General features: G+C 37.5%; 1 pseudogene; it reads left to right on the top strand.

Annotated features, from left to right (window-relative positions):
• The window catches only part of LOC130681803 (kelch-like protein 4), a 69598-nt pseudogene extending 52795 nt beyond the window's left edge, over positions 1–16803 (top strand).
• The last annotated feature ends 2591 nt before the right edge of the window (positions 16804–19394 follow it).

The raw sequence follows: 19394 nt of genomic DNA, 5'->3' as shown, positions 1-19394 counted from the left end.
ATTTAGATGGTGCTACAATACGTTGATGCCCTAATATTTAAAAATCCAAGGATCACACATAACTTCAGTAAGGAAATAGAGGACTTCAGCAATACTATAGATTAATTGACTTAACAGACATACAGAGAACAATCCACCAAATAATAGAAAATTTCAGATTTTTCTCAAGTGCATGTGGGATGTTCTCAAGATTAGATCATATTTAGACTGCAAAACTCAATACGTTAAAGATTTAAATGATGCAAATTATCTTTTCTCATAACAATGGCATGGAAACAGAAATTAATAGAAGGAAAATTAGAAAATCCCCAAATATGTGGAAATTGCAATACATGCTTAAGCCATCAATGTTGTGCCCAAAGTCGCGAATCCCAAAGAGACCACCAAGGAGCCAACACCGATGTGAAAGCAAAAGAGCCTTTATTCGAGCTAGCCCGAGCTCAATCTCACACCCGTGCCAACACAGTGGCCAGGTGCCAGAGAAAGAGAGCGCGTTTTCCCAAGAACAAAAGTTTTATGGGTTTCCAGGGCAGTTTGGGGGGTGATGGCTGTGGCCCTGGCTGATTGGCTGGGCCTGGGGGTAGTTGGGGGGTGATGAGTCGTGGCTTTGGTCAATTGGCAGGGTCTAGGGGTGGTGGGTGTACTTCTTGCTGACTGGAGGGGAGAGAGACCAAGCTCCGATTGGGTAAAATAGGGTCCCAATTGGCTAAAATAGAATCTGGGAGCTTGCCCTTTCAATTAATAGGACAGAGATGAAATCACAGGTGTAATAAGAAAATATCTTCATGAGACAGGGACCATGGGTGTAGTCAGAGTAGGGCGAGGGCCTCTGGGAAAAGCAGGGCGGAATATTTACAGTCAGAGCAATGTAACAATGGACAAAGAAGTCCCTACTGAAACTCTGTGCTAAGCATTATGCAAAGTCAAGGTCACTCTAGTTCTCTAGGGTAAAGATATAGAAATCTTCAGTGAGATCAGTTAAAGGTCAAAAGGCCAGGAGCAACTTGGCCTGGAATGTTTGAGTGTTCTGCATGGGTATCAGCACAACCCCTGACTCACTCCACTGTCAGCCCTGGCAATCAGACTGTGACCCAGCCCACCTTGAGGACAGGGCAGCTGGTACAAGTCCACACCCCTAAGCCTTTTTTTGATGTTCTCAAAAAATCCTGTATTGCCTATAAAACCCCTAGACAATGCACCATCACAGACTCTCTTGTCCCCTCCTGGTGTGAGCCAGGAGCTCTGTCCTGTCACTTTATCTCTAAATAAAAGCCTGTACCTTGCTCTCCTACCTTGAGTGTTTGTGAAGCTCATTCTTCTGCTTCATGAACAAGAACCCTGGCATCATTGAGTCAATGAAAATGAAGCCTCAGCATTCCAAAACATACTGGATACAGCAAAGCAGTGTTTTACTTTGAGTTGCAATCACTGACTCTATGCTATAGATTATCGGTACATAAATAAAATGTGAATGGTGCCAATTCCCATTTTTATCCACGTGTTTTTTAATTTGCCAATATCCCCTTTAACAGGTACCCCTACAGTTGAAAAATATGACCTCAGGACCAACAGCTGGCTACATAGTAGCACCATGAATAGCCTTAGGTTTCAGTTTGGAGTTGCAGTTATTGATAATAAGCTCTATGTCCTCAGAGGAAGGTATGGTTTAAAAACTTTTAATACTGTGGAATGTTTTGATCCAGCCAGCAAAATGTGGACTGTGATGTCTCCCATGTCAACACTGAGACATGGCTTAGGTAAGAGCTTAGTTTTACGTAGTTTCTAAAGAATGTACAGTTACTAGTAGAACTTTTTAAAAATTAGTTTCTAAAGAATGTATAGTTAGTAGGGATTTTTAAAAATAAAATTCAGCTGCAAGTTATTGGGATTCAGCCAAACCCTTAGCCAAAATGTCTCCAACATGCTGAAAAGTTTAAGCAAATAGTAAAACCCTGTCAGAGGTGGAGTCAAGATGGCGGCATGAGTAGGACAGTGGGAATCTCCTCCCAAAAACATATATATTTTTGAAAATACAACAAATACAACTATCCCTAAAAGAGAGACCAGAAGACACAGGACAACAGCCAGACTACATCCACACCTGCGAGAACCCAGAGCCTGGTGAAAGGGGTGAGATACAAGCCACAGCCCGGCGGGATCCGAGGCCCCTCACCCCAGCTCCCGGTGGGAGGAGAGGAGTCAGAGCGGGGAGGGAGAGGGAGCCCAGGACTGCTAAACACCTAGCCCTAGCCATCTGCACCAGAGCGCAGGTACACAGTGCATCCGTGGGGTGCTGGATACTAGGGAAGCAGAACAGTAAGACCTGTGAGTGGGTCCCCACAGCCGGCGCCTCTGGGACAAAGAAAAGTGATCGCTTTTTGAAAGTCTTAAAGGGACAGGGACCCCACAACTGGATGGAAGCTTCCCAGGTCACAGTCCAGCAGCTGGAAATTCCGGGGAACTCCGGGCACACTAACCCCCTGGGCAACAGCTCTGAGACCCCTCACGGAGGTAAACAGCCAAACAGCCCCCCGTCCATTACCCCGCCAGGGCCCCGCCGTAGCAAAGCAGCGGCCTGAGGCTGGCAACGCCCACAGCAAGGGAGCTTCCTCCATACTGGCTAGGCAAGATACAGAGACCCAGTCTACACGCAATTGCCCAACACAAGCCACTAGGGATCGCAGTTGTCCCAGTAAAGAAAGGCCAGGAGCAAGTGGAAAAAGTCTTGGCTCTCCCAGCTGACAGATGAGTCAATAGCTCATCATTGCACCTATCAACATGAAAAGGCAAAAAAATCTGATCCAGACAAGACTAACCCAGACATCTTTGACATCTTCCCCTGAGAAGGAACCGGAGGAGATAGATTTAACCAATATTCCTGAAAAAGAATTCAAAACAAAAGTCATAAGCATGCTGATGGAATTGCAGAGAAATATGCAAGAACTAAGGAGGGAGAACACAGAAATAAAACAATCTCTAGAAGGACTTCAAAGAAGAATGGACGAGAGGCAAGAGACCATTAATGGACTAGAAAACAGAGAACAGGAACACAGAGAAGCTGATGCAGGCAGAGATAAAAGGATCTCCAGGAATGAAAGAATATTAAGAGAACTGTGTGACCAATCGAAATGGAACAATATCTGCATTATAGGGGTACCAGAAGAAGAAGAGAGAGAAAAAGGGATAGAAAGTGTCTTTGAAGAAATAATTGCTGAAAACTTCCCCAAACTAGGGGAGGAAATGGCCTCTCAGACCACAGAGGTACACAGAACTCCCATGACAAGGGATCCAAGGAGGGCAACACCAAGACACATAATAATTAAAATGGCAAAGATCAAAGACAAAGACAGAGTACTAAATGTAGCCAGAGAGAAAAAGAAGGTCACCTACAAAGGAAAACCCATCAGGCTATTATCAGACTTCTCAACAGAAACCTTACAGGCCAGAAGAGAATGGCATGATATACTTAATGCAATGAAACAGAAGGGCCTCGAACCAAGAATACTGTATCCAGCATGATTATAATTTAAATATGAAGGTGGGATTAAACAATTCCCAGACAAGCAAAAGTTGAGGGAATTTGCCTCCCACAGGGACTGCTCTAGATGGGAGCACTCCTAAAAAGAGCACACAACAAAACACCCAACATATGAAGAAGGGAGGAGGAGGAATAATCAGGGAGAGAAATAAAGAATCATCAGACCATGTTCATAATAGCTCAATAAGCGAGTTCAGTTAGACAGTAAGATAGTAAAGAAGCTAACCTTGAACCTTTGGTAACCACAAACTTAAAGCCTGCAATGGCAATAAGTACATTGCTTTCAATAATCACCCTAAATGTAAATGGACTGAATGCACCAATCAAAAGACACACAGTAATAGAATGGATAAAAAAGCAAGACCCATCCATATGCTGCTTACAAGAGACTCACCTCAAACCCCAAAACATGCACAGACTTAAAGTCAAGAGAAGGAGAAACATATTTCAGGCAAACAACAGAGAGAAAAAATCAACTATTGCAATACTAGTATCAGACAAAATAGACTTCAAAATAAAGAAAGTAACAAAAGATAAAGAAGGACATTACATAATGATAAAGGACTCAGTCCAACAAGAGGATATAACCATTAAAAGTATATATGCACCCAATACAGGAGCACCAACATATGTAAAACAAATACTAACAGAATTAAAGGAGGAAATAGAATGCAATGCATTCATTTTGGGAGACTTCAACACACCACTCACTCCAAAGGACAGATCCACCAGACAGAAAATAAGTAAGGACACAGAGGCACTGAACAACACACTAGAACAGATGGACCTAATAGACATCTATACAACTCTACATCCAAAAGCAACAGGATACACATTCTTCTCAAGTGCACATGGAAAATTCTTCAGAATAGACCACATACTAGGCCACAAAAAGAGCCTCAGTAAATTCAAAAAGATTGAAATCCTACCAACCAACTTTTCCGACCACAAAGGTATAAAACTAGAAATAAATTGTACAAAGAGAGCAAAAAGGCTCACAAACACATGGAGGCTTAACAACATGCTCCTAAATAATCAGTGGATCAATGACCAAATCAAAATGGAGATCCAGCAATATATGGAAACAAATGACAACAACAACACTAAGCCCCTACTACTGTGGGATACAGCAAAAGCAGTCTTAAGAGGAAAGTATATAGCAATCCAGGCATATTTAAAGAAGGAAGAACAATCCCAAATGAATGGTCTAATGTCACAATTATCGAAATTGGATAAAGAAGAACAAATGAGGCCTAAGGTCAGCAGATGGAGGGATATAATAAAGATCAGAGAAGAAATAAATAAAATTGAGAAGAATAAAACAATAGCAAAAATCAATGAAACCAAGAGCTGGTTCTTCGAGAAAATAAACAAAATAGATAAGCCTCTAGCCAGACTTATTAAGAGGAATAGAGAGTCAACACACATCAACAGAAGCTGAAACGAGAAAGGAAAAATTACGACGGACCCCACAGAAATACAAAGAATAATTAGAGAGTACTATGAAAACCTATATGCTAACAAGCTGGGAAACCTAGGAGAAAAGGACAACTTCCTAGAAAAATACAACCTTCCAAGACTGACCAAGGAAGAAACAGAAAATCTAAACAGACCAATTACCAGCAACGAAATTGAAGCGGTAATCAAAAAACTACCAAAGAACAAAACCCCCGGGCCAGATGGATTTACCTCAAAATTTTATTGGACATATAGAGAAGACATAATACCCAATCTCCTTAAAGTTTTCCAAAAAATAGAAGAGGAGGGAATACTCTCAAACTCATTTTATGAAGCCAACATCACCCAAATACCAAACCAGGCAAAGGTTTTTCTTTCAAAAAAGGAAAGTACAGACCAATATCCCTGATGAATGTACATGCAAAAATACTCAACAAAATATGAGCAAATTGAATTCAAAAATACATCAGAAGGATCATACACCATGACCCAGTGGGATTCATCCCAGGGATGCAAGGATGGTACAACATTCGAAAATCCAACAACATCATCCACCACATCAACAAAAAGAAAAACAAAAACCACATGATCATCTCCAAAGATGCTGAAAAACCGTTCGACAAAATCAACATACATTCATGATAAAAACTCTCAACGAAATGGGTATAGAGGGCAAGTACCTCAACATAATAAAGGCCATATATGGTAAACCCACAGACAACATCATACTGAACAGCGAGAAGCTGAGAGCTTTTCCTCTGCCATCGGGAACAAGACAGGGATGCCCACTCTCCCCACTGTTATTTAACATAGTACCGGGGGTCCTAGCCACGGCAATTGGACAAAACAAAGAAATACAAGGAATCCAGATTGGTGAAGAAGAAGTTAAACTGCCACTATTTGCAGATGACATGATATTGTACATAAAAAACCCTAAAGACTCCACTCCGAAACTACTAGAGCTAATATCGGAATTCAGCAAAGTTGCAAGATAAAAAATTAACCTACAGAAATCTGTGGCTTTCCTATACTAACAATAAACTAATAGAAAGAGAAATCAGGAAGAAAATTCCATTAACAATAGCATCAATAAGAATAAAATACCTAGGAATAAACCTAACCAAGGAAGTGAAAGACCTATACGCTGAAAACTATAAGACACTCTTAAAAGAAATTAAAGAGGTCACTAACAAATGGAAACTCATCCCATGCTCCTGGCTAGGAAGGATTAATATCATCAAAATGGCCATCCTGCCCAAAGCAATATACAGATTTGATGCAATCCCTATCAAATTACCTACAGCATTCTTCAGTGAACTGGAACAAATAGTTCAAAAATTTCGTATGGAAACACCAAAGAGCCCGAATAGCTAAAGCAATCCTCCGAAGGAAGAATAAAGTGGGGGGATCTCAATCCCCAACTTCAAGCTCTATTACAAAGCCACAGTAATCAAGACAATTTGGTACTGGCACAAGAACAGAGCCACAGACCAATGGAACAGACTAGAGAATCCAGACATTTACCCAGACATATATGGTCAATTAATATACGATAAAGGAGCCATGGACACACAATGGGGAAATGACAGTCTCTTCAACAGATGGTGCTGGCAAAACTGGACAGCTACATGTAAGAGAATGAGACTGGATCACTGTCTAACCCCATACACAAAAGTAAATTCAAAATGGATCAAAGACCTGAATGTAAGTCATGAAACCATAAAACTCTTAGAAAAAAACATAGGCAAAAATCTCTTAGACATAAACATGAGTGACCTCTTCTTGAACATATCTCCCCAGGCAAGGGAAACAAAAGCAAAAATGAACAAGTGGGACTATATCAAGCTGAAAAGCTTCTGTACAGCAAAGGACACCATCAATAGAACAAAAAGGAATCCTACAGTATGGGAGAATATATTCATAAATGCCAGATCCGACAAAGGGTTGACATCCAAAATATATAAAGAGCTCACATACCTCAACAAACAAAAAGCAAATAATCCAATTAAAAAATGGGCAGAGGAGCTGAATAGACAATTCTCTAAAGAAGAAATTCAGATGGCCAACAGACACATGAAAAGATGCTCCACATCGCTTGTCATCAGAGAAATGCAAATTAAAACCACAATGAGATATCATCTCACACCAATAAGGATGGCTACCATCCACAAGATAAACAACAACAAATGTTGGGGAGGTTGTGGAGAAAGGGGAACCTTCCTACACTGCTGGTGGGAATGTAGATTAGTTCAACCATTGTGGAAAGCAGTATGGAGGTTCCTCAAAATGCTCAAAATAGAAATACCATTTGACCCAGGAATTCCACTTCTAGGAATTTACCCTAAGAATGCAGCACTCCAGTTTGAAAAAGACAGATGCACCCCTATGTTTATCGCTGCACTATTTACAATAGCCGAGATATGGAAGCAACCTAAATGTCCATGAGTAGATGAATGGATAAAGAAGATGTGGTATATATACACAATGGAATATTACTCAGCTATAAGAAAAAAAGAGATCCTACAATTTGCAGCAACATGGATGGAGCTAGAGGGTATTATGCTCAATGAAATAAGCCAGGCGGAGAAAGACAAGTACCAAATGATTTCACTCATATGTGGAGTATAAGAACAAAAGACAACTGAAAGAACAAAACAGCAGAAACACAGAACCCAAGAATGGACTAACAGTTACCAAAGGGAAAGGGACTGGGGAGGATGGGTGGGAAGGGAGGGATAAGGGCGGGAAAAAAGAAAGGGGGCATTATGATTAACATGTATAGTGTGATGCGGCACGGGGAGGGCTGTGCAACACAGAGAAGACAAGTAGTGATTTTACAGCATCTTACTATGTTGATGGACAGTGACTGTGAATGGGTATGTAGGGGGGACTTGGTGAGAGGGGGAGCCTAGTGAACATAATGTCCTTCATGTAATTCTAGATTAATGATACCAAAATAAAATTTTAAAAAAATAGTAAAACCCTGTCAAACTCTTCTCTTGTTTCAGATGTCAGACTTGTCAAACCTATCTCCCTTCTACTGGTATATTAAGGCCTGCTTTAAGAGAGATAAAAACTTTGGAAGGAATACATGTTGACAAATATAAAACTCCACCAGGAATTTTTTTTCTAAGCTCATTTTAGAGGAAAGGGCACATGATGATGGAGAGACATTGCGTTTCTAGATGCATGAATCATGACCCTTCCCAGAACATCAAATTGGTATTTCAGCGAAAGCCTTAGGTTGCAGATCCAAGCCAGGGATATTTAGGAAATTGCAGAGCAGCTCTAGGTTATACTTAAGCCAGAAGTTGCCAAGAAGTTGAAGAAAGATGTAGTAAAAACCTCTGGAATAGTGAGGAACTTTGATTCTCCTGAATATTGGCAGAGTACATCTTTCTGCATGCTAGACTCCTTTGTTTAAAAAGAAGAATACTTACCTTAGTAAGGCAATTAAGAACTGACTTATACACAGCTAAAAAGTGGCAGATCAAGGTCTGGTATTGTTTACCCCAAATTATCTAATACATAGTCTATGCCAAATGATAGACTGTATAATTATGCAGCTCAGTTGTGTCAGTGTGATTCATTGACATAGCTTAGAAAACATATCTTGTGGAGAAGTCAGAGCAAGTTTAAAAAATCTCATTGATATCAGTAAAGAGGTAAGAGAGGTGATGAGGATATACCACTGAGAGACTGACTGAGATGGTGAAGAAGGTGGGGGAGAAAACCTATTATGTGAATTCCCAGAGCAGATAAGCACCAGTTAGAAAGGGGTTATTCATAGTATCTAATGGAACAAACTTCTGACTTCACCTCAGAAAGCTCTATTTAGTTATCCCATGGGAATCTCTTTTTTTTAATCCCTATAGTAAAGAGCAGGGTTTAAAAAGACCTACCACAGATAGCCTACAAATCTAAAATTTATCTAAGATTCAGTATCATATCTCATCTCCCCCTTACATTCAAAACCTGGCCTTGAAATTATGCCAGAAAAAAACCAGCTTCCCTTTTCTATGATATCCCTAGTAGAGTGGGTCTCACTACCTGCTTTGATTTTAGTGTTACAACAGTGATAGCCTTTCATGATACAGTAACTACAGCCAGAAAGTTTCCTAGGATTAATAGACCATATTTACTTTTATATCAAGATCAGTAAATTATTCATGTGTACACAAACCCATTTAAGAAACAAAAAAAATTGTTATCCCATCAGTTGTTTGCAGAATGAAATAGTATCCCTTATCTGTGGTGTACTGTGGTGAGCCCTCATGCTATTTTTATCCTTTAGGTATAGCCACACTTGAAGGACCAATGTGTGCTGTTGGTGGTCATGATGGGTTGACTTATCTAAATACTGTAGAAAGATGGGACCCTGAGGGACATCAGTGGACTTACTTGGCCAGTTTGTCAATTCCTAGAAGCACAGCTGGCATTGTTGCATTAAACAGCAAGGGAGTAAAACCAAACCTGCATGCGCTTTGCTCCCAGGTCATGTGATACAGCACTTCCTTGATGTGCTCCATCAGTGAGTAAGCATTCCCAGTGACCAGGACATCCTAGTTATCAGCCTTTTATGACGCTTCACTATGACAGAAAACACTTTCCTAAAATGAACATTTAAATTAAATATTCTGTAGTCCCTTGTCACTTAAGTGTGGTCCTGGGACCAGCCGCATTAGCATTACCTGAGATCTATTTAGATATGCTGGTTTGATATCTTATTCTGGGTGATGCTTACATGAGTGTATACACAGGTCAAAATTCACCAAGCTGTACACTAAGATTTGTGCATTTCAGTGTGTCCCTCAATAAAAATTCATGACAAAAAAGAAATGCTGAATCCTATCCCCACCCTAAGTAAACCTCCTGAATCTGAATCAGTATTTGAACAAGATCCTCAAGTGACTTGTGTGCGCAGTAAACTTTGAAAAGCACTTTGGTAGGCAAACTTGCTCCAACTATGCCCTCTAGAAACGACCACTTTTTACATTATGACTTATTTTTTACTTATCAGTACTTTGGTCTCTGTAATAGGGAAGTGTTTTTGTTCTTTCTATTCACTCTCTCCTGAGAGTCCAGGATTCCAACTCTAGAATTACATCTAGTACCATCTTTCTGAATCTTTCCCTCTTGTGATCACTTGCCTATAAGAGAAAGCTAACATATTAAAGTCCTGTGGTGTTAGAGGTTGTGAAGAGCCTGAATGGTTACTTCTTCCAAGTAATTTTGTGCTTTCTGACAAGGGACCTTTGGAGACAATGACTAGCATATAGGAAGCACTTGAATGATAAGAATTTCAGACACCACGATATATCAGTGGCAGGAGATAGTCTTCTGTGTCCATATTTTCTATGTATAAAGCCAGGTCTTTGTCATATAAATGGTCTCAGTAGAAATTTCAACACGGATGTTTTTTAGCACCTGTGTATGAAGTAGAAAATGTCTATAGTTAAGAGAAAACCCAGGCTTACCATGTCTTAGAGCTTAAAAAACTCAACTGTTATTATCTCTGCTCTGACCTGAATGATATCAGGGGACTCAGTGACCATCTCCTAACTCTTGCAGAACAGGCTGAAAGCAATAAATTTGACTAATTTTTGCCAACTCACAAAACAAATGGGCTTATAACTGAGCATGAAGTGTAGTTATAGACATATGGTTTAGTAAATGCAGGATTCAATTTAAGTTAGATTTAAAATGCTGCTCATCAAAATCATTGGCATTGTAAAGTTTATCAGAGAAATGTCATTGACAATGTATCTCCCTAGGAAAAATTCCAGTTTCTTGGTTCTACCCTATTTCCTTTGGTGTTTAAGTTACTATTTTGTCAGTGACATTTTTTTATATTAAGGAAAGTGGTTCATAAAGAGGATAGTGATTCCAGTGCTAGGCAGTTGAATCTAGCTAAAATTATAAGCTTACTAGAGTTTGTCTTTGGCAACACCTAACTCTTTTTTTTAATTTCCAGCTTTATTAAACCATAGTTGAAAAATACTGCCATTGCTTTTGATATCTCCCTTCTTTCTCTGTATTTCATTTCCCATGAAATCCTTTAATCTACCACGTCAAAGTAACTTTCACAAAAATGATAAAAGCGAGAGGCTTGGATTAAGGTCGACCTTACCAAGTGCCTTCAAATAAGTATCCATTCACAGTCAGACCATCTGCTACAAAATACTACCAGAGAAGAATATATATTCAGAAACTTTAAATGCTTTGTGCAAGGTTCTTTCACTTTCATTCTATGCACAAATTGGAAATACACTCTCTCTCCCTCTCTGTATGTGTATACACATACACACACTTGTGTCTTTTTTTCTAGGCTATATGCTATCGGTGGATATGATGGATGTTCCTGCCTCAAATCAATGGAATACTTTGACCCACACACTAACAAATGGAGTCTATGCACTTCAATGTATAAAAGACGTGGATGTGTGGGAGCTGCAGCATACAGTGGATTCTTGTATGTTGTTGGGGGTCACGATGCCCCTGCTTCTAACCAATGCACCAGGCTTCCTAACCTTGTGGAACAGTAAAATGTTTCTATTTACTTTTGCATGTATTTATTTGTTGTTTTTCTTTTTTTCAGGAATGAGAAAGATTTTTAGGTTTCCAGATAAGTGATAATCCTTTCGGGAGACTAAACCTTTGTAAAATTCCACACGTACTCCTGGGCTCAAAATATTTTGAGGAAATCCTCCTTAAGTGTTTCAGATCCATCATTAAGAAATATATTAAAAGAATATGCTGTTTTGCAGAATCACAGAACTCAAGAATGGACTAATAGTTACCAAAGGGAAAGGTACTGGGGAGGATGGGAGGGAAGGGAGGGATAAGGGTGGGGAAAAAGAAAGAGGGCATTACGATTAAATGTATAGTGCGGGGGCGGTACAGGGAGGGCTGTGCAACACAGAGAAGACAAGTAGTGATTTTACAGCATCTTACTATGCAGATGGACATTGACTGGGAAGGGGTATGCGGGGGGGACTTGGTGAAGGGGGGAGCCTAGTAAACATAATGTTCTTCATGTAATTGTAGATTAATGATACCAAAAAAAAAAAAAAAGAATATGCTGTCTTGTTTGATAGTCAACTTTTACAATAATAAGACAGAATGGATGTAATAATGAAGAAATTTTATGCCCAGCTGTATCACTCAACCTATTCGCCAGCTCAATTAAAAATAACTTCATTGTTTCAAAAATCAAATCAGTCTTCAAAAGATGAAGACTTACCACCACAAAATATACAGAAAGAATTCCCAAAGAGAGGCATTATGTTCTGAACAATGACTCTATTGTGTTAACTATTTCATTTTCCATGGGTAACATTTTTGAAAGGGAACACTTATTTGCATGAATAAAGTGTGACATGTTTAAATTAAGTCAGTCCAATGACTTTGCACTTATACCATTCATACACCTTTTCAAGATAGAAAAATATGCAAATATTATAGTTAAATAATATTAACTAAGAGCAAATGAGAAATTTACAGTCAGTAAGGTTGTCTAAATTCAAAAGACAGAGATCAGTGTGGGATGGTGTCCTCAAGGGAAATTCATGCAAGAGGTAAAATTTGTAATTTGTATGTACACAAACAAATGGAGGGAATTTCAGGGAGAGGAAAAAGCACAGTCAAAACTGTGGAAATAAAGGAGAAAGCTTTGTAGATACGAACAGAGATTTTAGGTTGAAATGTCGTTTGGAACTTCAAGTAGGACAAACCTAGAGTGACCCACACTGAGACAGTGTAAGCAAACTGTTGAACATCAAAAACAAAGAGACAGTCTTGAAAACAGCATGAGAAAAACAATTTGTGACTTAGAAGAAGGGGTTGGTGCAGTATGAAGAAAACCAACTGATAGAGCCTGGAGAAAAGCCAGTTCTTAAGAACACTAAGAGATTATTTTTCAAATAATGAGTTGCACCAATCAAGGGAAGTCTAAGTTCAAATTCCAAGACTACTATTTACAAGTTATGTGAACTTGATCCTGTTACTTTATATCTCTAAACATCAGTTTCTTCATGTGAAAAATGAGAATAATTATAGCATCAACCTCCTTGGGTACAAGATAATCAATGTTAGTGTATTTAGTATATTTCCTGGCACCCATTAAGTACTCAATAGAAGTTATTTCATGATACTGTTTTGTTTGTATTATTTTTGTGAACAGTATTATTGTTACTACTATCATTATCCCCTTTTTAGCATTTTCCTTCAAAAAACCTTGAGAAAATGGCTAGTGCTAAAGTTAATTTTCAGAAAGTTATGACTTTCATACAAATATGAAATTTACATGTGTCAAGGATTTTATGTGATTAATTAATGAAGAAAGCCCATAAGATGCTAAAACCAGTTCAAAGAGTCTTTGAAGAAAAGGTATATAGATAATTTAGGAATGCTGAAAAAACTTAATAGATGCAAATACAGTTAGTATCCTACAGGGAGTAAAATGTAATCTTTGAGCATCATCATTTCTACATGGTGGAAATTAATTCTGTGTCAGGCAAAATTCATTTGTATTGTTACATACAAGAATCACAAGAAAACACAGTTTTCTACAAGTTAACCTCTACATCTACAGAGTTGTAAAATACCTTTGTCCATAGAAAGTCAATCAATGGTGCATCTTCTGTGGAATCAGATAATACTCATTTCCATGTCTTAGACAATTTTTATTTTCTTTTTCATTTTTTAAATTAAGGTATCTTTGATACACAATCTTCTGAATGTTTCACATGAGCAACATTGTGGTTTCAACATTCACCTGTATTATCAAGTCCCCCACACTCCCCATTGCAATCACTGTTAGACAATATTTCTAAGACCATTTTTTACTAAAAAATTGTTGGCCTCCTGAGTACCTTGGGAGTCTCATCCAATTATTTAAGATAATCATATAAATTAAAGGTTTCTAAATCTATCACATAAACTTATGTTGCTTGGCTCAAGATTCCTATTTCTATAATGTTGCTGAGAAAATTGAGGCAAAGAAGTCTAGCAGATTATCCCTAATTATTTTTCTAAGTGGAAGAAAAAGTACAGGACTGTTTCCCTTTGCTACAGCCTCCATTTTATTTCCACTAGAATACAGATACTTTTATCCAAAGTAAGGAGAGACCAAAAGGCAAAAAAGAAACAAAAAGGGAGAGGCATAATGCTATTTTAATTTGAAAGTGATATAGTGGCTAATTATTTTTAAATAACTGCTTCTGTGTGTCTTTACAGATGGCAACCATATTGCCAGTTTTTTCTTCAAAAGATTCAATATTCCGCAAAACCCATTTGTTAACTAACCAAAAAGTATCCAGATAATATTAACAACCAGTTGTTTTTAGCATTATTATGCACATGTATAAAAGTCTTGGGTTTGGGTGCCAGTCTTTAAGGAAATCCTGTGGGCCCTGGTTCACAATTCATACATGTGTGTACTGTGTTAGCTGAGTGAAGCATCAATTAATAGCAATTGTGTTGAAGATTCAGCTTAGCTAAAGCATACAGCTATGAGATTTTCTGTTTCTGGGTTTTAGTGTAGTATCAGAACTCCAGGTGGTATGCTTTGTGACACTAAGAAGTATGTTCTGGATATTGAGGTTATGTTAATTATTGCTGATTTTTATATATTATTAAAAATATTCCTGTATGTGTGTGGCCAAGATCAAATGGAAAGCTGGAATTAGATCATTTATAATATGATTAAAGAGATAAAAATAGAAGTAAAACAGGTATTAGAATTATAAGGAAATTAGTAGAAGGTAATACACGAAAACCTCTTTCATAAAATAAATCTTTTTCATTGTGTTTTTTAAATAGGCCAATATAAAATCAGAGAGCAATTCCATGTATAATTATATGAGTTTTCTTTTAGTCACTTCTTTTAGATTTTAGTATTACATATTTTGTGAATAGGCTTCAAATTTTAGGAAATAATTCCTGGAGAAGATTTTAATTAGTATTACTTACCAAACTGCCTTTTATTTGCTTACAGAAGAGGCTTGGGGATAAGGTGCTAACCAGATAAAAATAAATGGAAAATAATCCTAGGATCCAGTGAAGATAAATAGGAACTCGCAGAGGGGAAAAATATAGGATAAGAGTATAATCATTCTAACTGCAAATTGTATGAAAATCAGGATACTACATTACATAAAACCAAAAGGCAATTATATTCAGATTTGCTTAAAATGTGAGTTCTTGTATAAATAGGATCGTGTATAACTTTGGTAAATAACGAATAAGATCATAGAAACACAAAAGCCCTCCAGTTAGTACACTAAGTGAGAGAGGGGGCATTTTTCATAGAATATTTGGATGCTAATATGTGAGATTTGCTCATAGAGAATCTGAGTACCAATCAAAGAATGCCTAGTATTTTGGAAAGGATCTACATTTTTGATATGCTTTGCGTGATCTCTGATGGCAGAAGAGAATTTCTTCCTGTACTGATCCTTAACATTTAAAAGGCTACATTTAATATTTATAAGGTATTTTTAGCTCCTTACATAAATACACATTTTATTAATGTCTATATTTTTAATTTTAACACTATTGGACTTTTCTCTGTTGTCTTCCTAAACCTCTTCAGGTGTGATCCAAAAACTGATTCGTGGTCAACTGTGGTGCCTCTGAGAGTTCCTCGAGTTGCTGGTGTTGTATGACTCCTTGGAGACAGGCTCTATGTGGTTGGAGGATATGATGGACATAGTTATTTGAACACTGTTGAGTCATATGATGCCCAGAAAGATGAATGGAGAGAGGTACTCATTGAAAGTAATAAGATTGGTATATTTCAGATTTTAATAAAAGATTACAAAACATATGTTTGGAATTAATTGGATTACCTTCTTCTCTAGGGGCTATCCAGATTCTCTTAGAAGATTTTGTAATGCATGCTTTATTGGATGCAATAGTGCTTATATGGAAGAGGGTAGAACATTCCTTTGACTTCATGGACTCATTCCCTTCACAGGAAAGTGAATATATTCAATAATTTAAGAGTTTTACTGCCTGCCCAACTTTCTATGTATATATTATGATTTGTGAGTCAAAGAGCAATGTCCTCATTGACAAATGTGTGCTTCTTTTTTTGGCTGGCGCCCAAAAGAAAAACAACAAAACGAAGGATGAGTATTATTAGCTGTAATTTCTCAAAGGAGAAAATTATCAGAGAGGTGAAACTTCTTCAATATCACCTGCTCCTCAAATTCAGGTCTGCATCACTCCAAAGATATGTACATTCTTTCTACCACTCTGGACTGTGATCTGGCCTGTATCTCCCCTTACTTTTTATACAAGATGAATGTTGGACCAGAATAGCTAAAGACTTTTTCAACTACAGCATGCCATATTATGTTAAAGGCAGAGTTCATTCAAACTGCATTTCTTTCCTTGTTTTTATTTTCTGTCTTAGGAAGCTCCTGTCAACATTGGAAGACTGGGTGCATGTGTGGTGGTGATGAAGCTACCATAAAGCCATTTTTATCAAAGGGAAGGAAAGTGGATACTTTCAGGAAATGAAGTAGGAAGAAGAGAAGAATGTTCATTCCTTCAGTTAGTAATCAAAGATGAAAATTCTTGTGTCATTTTAGTATGTAGTTATAATTGCTCTCGTTTGTGAAGCCAGAACAAGTTTTCAAGCAGAGATTACATATAGCTGTTAAGTGTGTTAAGTGTATGTGTTGTCACACCTCATACTATAAATGGAAATCCAATAGTCCAGGCTTAGCCTCATTACTTTAAAATGTTAAAATGTTTAAGGGAAATCGATAGTAGCCAAGGTATGAAATGTTATAAAAGAATTTACGCGTTGGTAATTTTTAAGTTAAGTGTCAGAAGTTAAAAAACATTTTCTATTTTAAGAAAAAAGGTCCTCTAATATCTGGAAAATAACAAATATAAAAGAGAACATCTAAAGCTGAAAATAGAAAGTCTCATTTTCAGTAAAATATCATTCTCTTACTCAAATAATATCCCAAATAGCTAAATAATACCTCACACTTAGCAAAAGGAAAGCCTTTACTGTGTTGAGGCTAAAAAACTAAAACAGAAAAATAGATCACTGACCTAATTTGTTACACCGATCACAGTATGCTAAAATGTTCAAACTAACTCTTGTACAGGACCGTCTTCTAAAGCACACAGAGATTTGTTATTCTTTAACATTTTGTCTTGTCACATGTTACTAGTAAAATATTATTGTAATTTCATATATACAATCCATACAAAAAAATAGCAAATATTTTTGACATTGATATAAACTGCAACCTCACCTTTAAGAGTGTCAGGGCCTCACTTGTATAGAAACTAATATTCTCCTCAAAAATTTCTTTGAACTCCTACAATAAAGTTTAACAAGTTTTCAAAACCAGTTTTTAAAGTACAGTAACATTGGTAAGATGTTCTGTAATATTAACACGAGGAAACACCAAATGTCCAATATCCACACTTAATCCTATAATTATATTTTATGTTCCAATACGTGCTTTCCTGCTGTTGTAGTCATACAGAAGAAACATTAGGCATGTGTGTACTACAAAAGAAACTTTTTAAATAAAAAATGACAAAAAATGCTAGTTGGATAGTAGTTTACCTTAAAATCTTACTTCTATTTATGCTATTATAAAAATATGTAAAATGAAATGTTGAAAATACTTCAAGAAGTAACTTTTCAAATAAATATACTATTATTTTAGAATCTATGCAACGTGTTCTTTTAAACAAGCTTTGTGTTCTCATATGTGAAACCAGCAAATAAAATCCAGAGAGATGCTTATAAAATGTACTGCTGCCGTTTAAGTTTTAAAAAAGAACTACATAAATTGTGCAAAGTTATTTATACTTTGACAAATTGAATTTTAAAAACCTATTCCTTATTCCTTATGGTTATAAAGAGTGTGGCTTTAAATTATATGAAGTGAAGGTTGAATTGACTTTTTCATGTTTATTTCCAAAAATAACCTACCCCCCGTTTGCTTCTTATCCCTGCCATTCTCTTTAAATAGAGGGCTACAGACATCTTCAGTTCTAAGGGTAAAGATGGAGAAATAGTGGCTGTAAAAAGATAAAAACACCACATACACAGAACTCTGTTGGATCTTTAAATGCATACCATATCCCAATTAGTACAGAAGCAGAGTCATGTAAACCTTTACCCCAGAGCTCAGCTTGGCCACTCAAGTTGAACTGGAGTGTGAGCCAGTGGGTAAAAGAAAAATCAAAGGACTTCTCACTGCCTGCTTGCCAATGCCCCAGTCACAACTGGATGATCCCACAGGAAGATCGCGTCCAGAGTCATGCCTAGTTAGGCAAGCAGAGATTGAATACCATCTTCTTAATGGTCCAGTTGGGCTTGCTTCATTTCAAATTTTGTTAAATGCTTTTACTGCACCAATTGAGATGATGATGCAATTTTTGCCCTTTATTCTGTTAACGTAGTGTATTGTATTAATTGATTTTCATAAGTCATTCCATCCATACATTTCAGGAATAACTCCTACTTGGGTATGGTGTATGATCCTATTAGTTTGTTGTTGAATTGTTTTGCTAGTATTATATTGGTTTTTGCATCAACATTCATCAAAGATGTTAGTCTGTTTTCCTCTGGTATTTTTATCTGGGTTTAGTATCAGGGTAACACCCGCTTCATAAAATGAGTTTGGAATTGTTCCCTCCACTTCAAAGTTCTTAAAGAATGTGAGAAGGCTTAGTGTTCATTCTTCTTTAAATGTTTGGTAGAATTCTCTACTTAGCTTTTGATCCTGAGCTTTTCCTTGTTGGCAGGTTTTTGATCACTGATTCAACCTCCTTAGAAATTATAGGTCTGTTCAGACATTCTATTTCTTCATGACTGAGTCTTTGTAGATGTCTAAATTGGTTCAGGTTATTATAAGGGAATACCATAGGCTAGATGGCTTATCAACAATAGACATTTATTTCTCAGTTATGAAGACTTGAAGTTTCAGATCAGGGTGCTAGTATGGTTGGGTTCTTCCAGGTTACTGACTAAGTCCTTCCCATGGAGCCCCCACATGGCAGAAGGAGAGCTATCTAGGGTCTCTTTTATTTATTAATTAAGGCACTGTTTTCCACAACTCCTTAAGCTTCCTAGACCCAATTGCAATGCGTGTGTGAGGCGGGGAGGGAGTCTTCTCATGCAACACACCCAAGAAATTCTTGAACACAGCAGGATATCTGAGAACTCAATTCTGATGCCATCTGCCCAGAGACAGCACCACATTCCCCAGGCAAAGGGCCTCATCCCATCCTGCAAGACTGCCCTCCACACCCCATTCCAGATACCAGACGCAAGCCCCAGGCTGTTACCTATTCTTTTGACCTACTGATTACAGATGGGCTGTTCCAACGACCTCCCCCTTAGGTTTAATTAATT

Source organism: Manis pentadactyla, chromosome X (assembly GCF_030020395.1).
Source record: "Manis pentadactyla isolate mManPen7 chromosome X, mManPen7.hap1, whole genome shotgun sequence".
NCBI classification, from domain to species: domain Eukaryota; kingdom Metazoa; phylum Chordata; class Mammalia; order Pholidota; family Manidae; genus Manis; species Manis pentadactyla.
Note: the sequence above shows the minus strand (reverse complement) of the source record. Positions and strands in the feature narration are given on the sequence as shown.